This window comes from Crassostrea angulata, chromosome 8, assembly GCF_025612915.1.
Source record: "Crassostrea angulata isolate pt1a10 chromosome 8, ASM2561291v2, whole genome shotgun sequence".
In the NCBI taxonomy this organism is placed as follows: Eukaryota; Metazoa; Mollusca; class Bivalvia; order Ostreida; family Ostreidae; genus Magallana; species Magallana angulata.
The window spans coordinates 53,005,605-53,014,368 of record NC_069118.1 but is presented as its reverse complement, the minus strand read 5'-3'; the positions used below and the strand labels follow the sequence as shown (position 1 = coordinate 53,014,368).

Genomic DNA, 8,764 nt, shown 5'->3' with positions numbered 1-8,764 from the left:
TAATTTTGATAGAAAATAAAATCTCATCATTTTTTAATATTAGTATTTATGAGCCATTCTCTGTAAGGACCCCAGATTGGGTTCAAATAAATGTCACCAAATTTAATAAAACTTATATGGAAAATTAAAAGTGTATATGAGATTTATTTTGCATAAAAAAAAATTTGGCTGAGACACATCATAGGGGTTATGGCCCAAATATTCATTTCAGGGTTCATCCATAGCAAACAGGCTAAACAATCAACAATGCGGTGTCATTTTATGAAAAATCCCAAGATAAGTTTATAAAATTTTAGCAATAATTTAAAGATAAACATACTGTATTTATTATTTATTTTAGTTTTGGAGATGTGTTTTGTGTATTAAGAAAAAGAAATGCATATAAAAACTCTGAAAATCTTGGTTTTGGCTAAAAGAGTTATCGCCCTTTGTAAAACTCTCTAGTGACTACAGTGAAAGAAGGTAAAAACAGTCCGATTTGTAAGCATGTCGTCTGGAGTATATTTATACAAACCTTTGGTTTTGACTAGTTTTATACCAGTTTACAGTATTTTTATGACCTTACATTGATAACTTCAAAAGAAAGTAACCAACATGCAATGCAGCTTTGTTGGGAGATGTGAATTAGACTGCTCTGAAGAAATACAGCATCTCGTGAATTTCAGCTCGGATCATGTTTGTATTATTTTATCTGAAGTAGGCCTAAAACCTTGTGTTGCATTCGCTAAATACAACAACTATCAAATATGCACGAGCCATTTTAACTTTTATTTGAAATCAAATACAAAACGATCAAGAAGGAAGCTGTGTCAAATCCCAAGTTTGCTAAGCTCCCACCCTCACATAGACAACACCAGAGAAGATGGACTTAGATCTCTTCCTATTCGTACGCATATAAAAAGTGCAAGCAGGGGATTAAAGGAGAGTGATATCATCCATTTGATTAGTCATGCTGGTATAACACTACCTGTGAATACACGTAAGTATCTTTTATAGATTATTAGTTCTTATTTAAATATATTGATAAAAAAGACTAAACTTGTGTTCATTACACATGTCATGTACCTGCAATTAATAATGGTTTCTGTCACATATTTTAATAGAATGCTAATTTTAAAAAGTTTTTAAATCAAAATTAATGTTAACATATCTTTGATTAACTTGAATTGTATGATCATAAAGGATTCTCCAAAATTTATTAGGTAATAAAATAATTATTTATATAAAAAGACCCATTTTGGCAATCTGTCAACATAAATTAAAAGGCTTTGAATTATTTTGAATTTATTGTTCATGTAGCATGCTGTACCATGTGTCTTAAGAAAATAAGAGAGGAACATGAGAATGAAGAGGATCATTACATGGAGTGTTCAACATCAGACAAAGACAAGGTTCAGTAGCAATCTTTATTTTGAATTCCACTGAACCCAATCACAACTTCTCAAGCCTCCGGGCGGAGCTCGGAAAAACACCTTGAATGTATTTCGATACTGAATAAAGTATTGAATTTTATTACCGCGGCATTTATATTAATTAAATTGATAAACAATGAAAGAAAATAAAGTTCGGAATAACGTAATTCTCTTCGGCTATTTCTGTACGTGTACGTTTTACATCTAAAACATGACATCAAAATGTAGACTGAGCACGCGACGTTTAGTTAAACTTTGGCTAACGATGTGAGTAGGCAACCAAGCGGAACCTACTGTATGTGTTTCAAATAAATTTTGTTCTACAAAAATCAAACTGCACCCTGTAAAATCTGCGCTCGGTCCAATGGTCACACCGTTTACATATTAATGTGAATGATTGTTGGGCCTATTCAAAGACTTACGATGTCTGCAGTCTCCACACCCAGAAATAAAATAAAAAAAACTTTGCCTCTGCTTTTTTCTTGTACATCTTTATATTTATTTATAACACATCACTGCCGTATGAAACTATTTATTGCATTGATAATTTAGCTAAAATAATCAAGGATAACTTTCATCCATGCTGTCAATCTGCACATAAAAATCTTTAAAACGTTTTGATAAGTGGTGTTTTCTATTGAGTTGTTACAAGCATTTTTTGAACTCTGATTTGTAAAGACTCTATTGTTTAAACCAATTACGGTTGGTAATCTGGATTTAGAATAAAAAGTGTTAGGGAAGGCTCATAAAAAATAGGGTCGGTCGGGAAACTGGAAACACACATTTTTTTTTTTGGCCTAATGTAATCTTCCTAAGATCGCTGGAAAGTGGTGTGATATAGCCTGTAAATCTTATACATCACTCCCAGTGTTTATATCACACGGGTAGGCAAATTTACGGTTTATATCACACAGGGCGGAAAAGGGTATGTTTTCTATAAGTATATGATATAAAATTCTAACATCCAGTAATTTCAATGCATTCGAGGCGTTTTTCTGAGCTCTGCCCAAAAGGCCGGAGAAGTTGGATAAAAATTACATACCATCGCAAATCATGAGAGATCCAATACACATATAATTATTATTATTCTTGTGTCATATTTTAACTACCAATTTGAAATTTGATTCTGTTTTTGAATTTATAGCAACTGCAGCAAGCTACTTCCACTGAGACGGAAGGGTCTTACCTCTCAGAAGCAAGGGAACCACCTAGCATTACAGTAAGTATTCTCAAAAAGTAAAGTGTACCAGTGTGTGGTATAAATAGCATTGATGTTCATTGATATAATTTTTATATGAAACATCACTTTTAAAAGAAATATGTTAATTATTCAGTGAATTTGAATTGTCATCTATATATTTTGACACATTTACACTTTTTACAATTCCATTCTACATGTACATATGTATCACTTTTCCTAAGTATCAATTGTACTGAGGTTTTTTAAACCTTTCTAAAATGTTTATGTTACAAAAATTTATGATATGGAATATTTACAATATCTTGGTAATGATTTTTAGGTTACCGAAGATACAATTAGTACTCAAACTTCTTGTGAAAATACTGAAAGTACATGTAGCCTTTCTCAGACATCTTGTGAAAGTAGCATGGAATGCCTCTCTCAAGTAAGTACAATAGAGAGACATATATTTACATGAAATATATGACAATAAGTAAAATATGAGAACAGTCAAAGTAAGTGTCAAATGAATCTAATCATTTGATATATCAATATGTATCAATTTGAAATCTAATTTTTAACATCTCTTTTGATAGAGCCTAAATACCTATGAGTAATGTTCTGGCAAATCAAAAATGACAAGTACACAAGTCAATTGGTATGAAGTCATTTCGCCCCATATTAAAATTTGCCTCTGATGTTGAGGAGGAGATAATTGTATTACGGCTTTGACATTGCTTTTAATAGAGTCTAAACACCTACAAGTAATGTTCGGGCAAATAAAAAATAAACAAGTACACAAGTCAGATGGTTTCATTTAAAATTAAGACTTTGTTTTATAATAGCGTACATGTATTATTTAAATCTAAAATATATGTTATTTTTTACAGAACTCGAACCAGAGTTTTACATTTAGCCATGACATTCAGCACCTGAATGAGTATCTTAAGATAATTGGTGAAAGAGAATTCTCAGATGATGGAAGATACCAGTGGGACTCTTACTCTAAGTCAGCTAAATCTTACTACACCAAACGATTTAGAAACATCTTGACAAAATTGATCACCATAATTTTCCCAAAGAATGTTGAAGAAGTGGTGAAGAATCTTCTAGTGTCTGAAGAAAATCAAAAAATGACACCCAGTATCATACCTGAAGGAACATTTGGACCACTCGTTCATGCATATCAAACTTCAGAAACATGGCATCACAGACGGCAAATTCTCTCTTTTTTTACGCAAACTTTATCATTCAAAGAAGCAAAATCCCTTTTACCAAACATAACAGAATCAAAGTACTATGCTGCTAAGAATCATGCAAAGAATGTTGGCCCTGGTCTTCCTGTAGGTACAACTTCTACAAGAAAAAGAATGGATCCAGTGAAGTTGGACAGTTTTCTGGATTTCATTACTTCTCCTCATGTTATTCGAGATCTACCATATGGAGAAAGAAAGATTAAATTGTCAGACGGAACAGTATATGAAATGCCAAACGTGATTCGTTGCATGGGATCCAGTGATGTAATTCAACAGTATAAAGCCTACTGCTCTGAAAATAACATTTCTCCTCTTGGTAAGTTAAAATACAAATTTCAGATACTGATTAAGTAAGCTGTTACCCAAGTAATTAATATAATTGTACTAGTGCTTTAGATAAGAATCTTATTAAATGTTGGCACCTAGTATATAAAAGAAAATATATATGTATCATATGTTTACTACAAAAATTACTTAATATATTTTGGACATTTTACCAGGTGACAGTACAATGTATAGGATCCTGTCTGAGTGTGGAGCGCAAATAAGAACCAGTCTCGAGGGTATTGACTACTTCATTGCTGAGGGAGGTCGTGCATTCCGCACCATTTTGGACGCTTTGGAGGAACTCCTGAAGTTTCAAGTTTTAAACCAACAGGAGAAAAAAGACTTCTCTGCCCTCTTTCTCCAGTGTAAACAGTATCTTCGTGCAGATTTCAAGGTATGTTTGAATGAATGTATGTTTGTATTTACGACTTATAACAGCGAATTACAGAAGACTGATAGAATTTTCAAGTAAGCAAAAGATTACTAGATATAACTCACTTAAAACGTATTGATGTCATACCTGAGTAATCACATGACTACATATAAACCTTGCTGACCCTGTTGAACAATCTGACAAGCTATTGAAAACTCTACCAGTATTCTGTAAATCACTGTAAAACAAAACAAGGGCCAATCAATTTGAAATTACATAGTTCAGCACATGTTGGTTTGTCAGAACACAGAATGTAAATAGACTCGGGAGTTAATCTTTGGAACTTTAGATAGACAGAAAACATATTTGTGTACATGGTGGTAGGATGCCCTTGACTTTAAAATATGCTTTGGTTGAGATGACATCACAAAATATGCATTATTTTTAAACTCCTACAAAAGTGTGGGCCCTTATTGATACATATCGACCTATACCAAAGTCTGTAGTTCTATGTTTTTGCACAGTGGAGGTTAGCTTCATATAGATGATTTTTTGTTTTTTGCTTTAGGTACACATCTCCCCAGACAGCAAGGTAGCAGATCATTGTCAGACCTTTGCCCTCAGTGATCCACTTCATCCCGAATTTGCTGTCACTTGCCAACATCACCATGATCTAGTTTGCGTGACGTGTGAACAAATGAAGGATGCGATCTCTTCTTTAATGAAGACTATCCAGTGTTCGTGCAACCATGGACTGACTGATTCACTTCGGGACTTGCAGTTCAAACTCCAAAATGCTACGCAAAGTATCACAAATTTGAAACGTCATCTCATTCGATGCAGAAACCAGGACGCAGCAAAATCTGATCTCTTTGACACGATGCAATATAATGAAGTGCTTTTGATCTGTGACTGGTCCATGAAATACCTCCCACGAAAGTATAGAGAAGACCAAAGTGATTGGTTTGGGAAGCGTGGTTTACCATGGCACATCACAATGGCATTCCACAAGACAGAAACTTGTATTGAGAGCCTAGGCTTTGTCCACATCTTTCAGAGCCAGGTATCACAGGACAGCATAACTACTGCAGCCATCATCATTAATGTTATGGAAAACATTCAGTCAATTGATGCATCAATATCCTCTTTCCATGTCTGGTCAGACAATGCTGGTTGCTACAAGTCGACAGAGATGATGGCCCTCCTCAAATCACATGGCCTGGTTAGATCCTTCAACTTCTGTGAGGCACAGAATGGAAAAGGGCCATGCGACAGAACTGGAGCGACTCTAAAGTCAGCTATCCGACGCTTTGTTAACCAAGGACATGATGTTCTAACAGCACATTCAATGAAAGAGGTATGGTATTTAGATCATTTATATCATTTCTAAACTAAAAAAAAAAAAAAAAAATGTTTGTTTGCTGAAAATCCTTATACTGTTTTATCTTTAACAATATGTACAGCACAAGGGGAGATAAGAGGTTTTTTTTAGAGAAACACAGATGCACTATCGCTTTTAAGAAAGAAATAGAAAATCATAAATTCAAATTGATTTATCTTTTTGATTTAGGCAATCGAGAAAACTGCAAAAAATGTGAAGTACAGGGTTAGTGTTTCAGAAGTTGCTTCACAAAAGACATCCTTCAAGCCAATTCCTGCCATCAGCTCCTATTCAAACTTTGTATTTGAGGAAGAAGGCATACGTGTTTGGAAAGCATATGGTATTGGTACAGGTAAGTAAGCTGTTTGAATAAGTACAGTTATGTTTAAAAGCAAGAATTTTTTTACATTGATTTTTGAGATACATGTACATGAACATTTTAAGCATTTGTGTACACAAAAGTGTCATTCAAATCAACATTTTAGTTATTTAGAGGGGAAAAAAACCCTGCAAATGTAAACATCATTGAAAGTTCATTATCTTAAAACAGTAAAACATTATGACAACAAACCACATCTGTGTAAAAAAAATTCCTGACAATCATTATACTTGGATTCAACTATAAAATTTATAGGTTTATTGATCCCAAATACTGCCATTGGCATTCCAAGTATGGAGCACCTGCCATTGACCATTTTGGAGCAACCAGAGGACATTGGTTTCCATATGATAAAAGTCAACACAACTACAGAAACAGAAAAGACCTTCCATTGCCCAAATGAGGGTTGCGTTGTAGCTTTTGGCTCAAGTGAGGATGTATCGAACCATCTTCTTTTTGAAAAGTGTAACCTTGAATTGGAACTAAGTTCAAGTTCCATAGCAGATCTTACAAAAAGAAAGTATGTAACAAAAATATCTCATTCAGAGAATCTGAATCTGAAGTTATGTTTGACTGAAGACACAGAGACACAAGCAGCAGATAGTGAATTAAACTCTGGCTGGGCTTTGAAAGATGAGAGACGCTCAAGGAGATTTAATGAAAATCAGAGAGATTTTTTAGTCCAAAAATTTAACGTCGGACTTCAGACAGGAAAGAAAGAGGACCCTTTTATTCTCTCTGAATCCATGATGTATGAAAGAAGGGCAGATGGTACAAGGCGTTTTTCATACGATGAGATACTGTCCATGCAGCAAATAACTTCCTTTTTCTCAAGAATGAGCAAGAAAAACAAGATGGCTGAAGCTGAAAATTGGGAAGCCAAGAAGGAAACAGAAATTAGTAAAATAAGAGCAAATATTATTGATGAATAATTCACTAGACATAATCAGCATTGCTATTGTTGTATTCATATTGTTGATTCTTTTTAATAGGAAATGTACGCTGGGATAATATGTGATGAATTTTGAATAGTCACATGTAGTATATATTGGTATGCTTTTATTGTTATTACATGATTGTATATTTCTGTTCATAGGTAATTAGTTATGCTTTATTGTACATGTAAGAAGTAAATAGAACTGGGAATTATTATGTATTTATTTATAGGATAAACACTTGATGTTATTCATACTTAAAACACTTCATTTATCAATTCTTGCAGTCAGTTTGCTATCAAAAGTGAACATGTGGTTCACGTTGTAATTAACATGTTTATGTTTTATTATTGCACTCATATCAGCCCGAATGTTGCATGGTTTGACCCCCTTGACATTAACTATGGCTTTCTAGAATCCATTAAAAAATGTTTATCCCCTTTGTTTAAGCAAAATGTGAATGGAGTTAGTTTAATACCATTTAAGCAAGGGTGTATTGCATTTTAAAATTTTTAATATGTTAAAATGTAGAGCATAACGAGATTTTGCAGAACAGGATGCGATCCTCTGGCGCAGGTGAAACATACTCGTAACATCGCAAGTCACTGGCGTAGTTGAAATATACTCGTAAACTTGGCCTGCTGCAAAATCTGAGCTTGCTTCTGCAGTAAATATGTTAATGTAAATGTTAATGGGGAGGGTTTTAATGTGTGTTTATATATAGATTTAATTTTGCTTCTTTTGAACAGATTTCAACCATACATGTATCGTCATGAGAGATCATAAAACTAAAAAAAAATTATCAAAAGACTTTTTTGGGCATTGTATACTTGTATAAACCCAATGTACATGCAGCTTTATATGTTGGTGATATTTGAAATTCAAGATTTTATGCAGTTATGATTGGAATCTTTAGGTTTAAGAATGATTATAGTAGCCAAATAGTTGAAATGATTGATTAACATCACATGTAATGTGATTTGCATTTGCTATTGTGGTAAAAAAAAAAAGTCAACAGTAAAATTCTTCTAACAATTTACATGTTGTATTTGTTTGCTTATTTTCTTAAGTTTTGAGATGATCATGACCTTATTATACAGGATGTCAATAGCTGATATTTTACATTACTCAAGCAAAGGTTTAATCATCAGGGCAAGGCCAACTTATCACACGCTAGGAACAGCTCTCAATAAATATATAGGATACTTTACATAAAACCATTTTAACATGATGTTGGACTTACTATCTATTTCTTGCGTTAAAGCAAGTAAGAAATGGCACTTGTTTCAAGCAAAATATGCACCGATTGCATAAGTCCTAACTCAAAAGCCAGACAAATCTTGTTGATTTCAAAGAGCCATGGATGAGTGGCAGCAATGAAATAGACAGGTCTATTTCAAATTGCTGTTTGACACAACTACCCAGTTACAAATATAGTTTGTGTACTTTGAAAAAATGATTTTAAAAAAATCATGATTTCTCAGAATGGTTGCCATGGTAACCACTTTTTGCAGTTATCAA

At 33.5% G+C, this 8,764-nt stretch overlaps 1 pseudogene; it reads left to right on the top strand.

The window, feature by feature from the left end:
- The first annotated feature begins 240 nt into the window (after positions 1 to 240).
- LOC128161766 (uncharacterized) lies at positions 241 to 7,364 on the top strand (annotated as a pseudogene).
- The last annotated feature ends 1,400 nt before the right edge of the window (positions 7,365 to 8,764 follow it).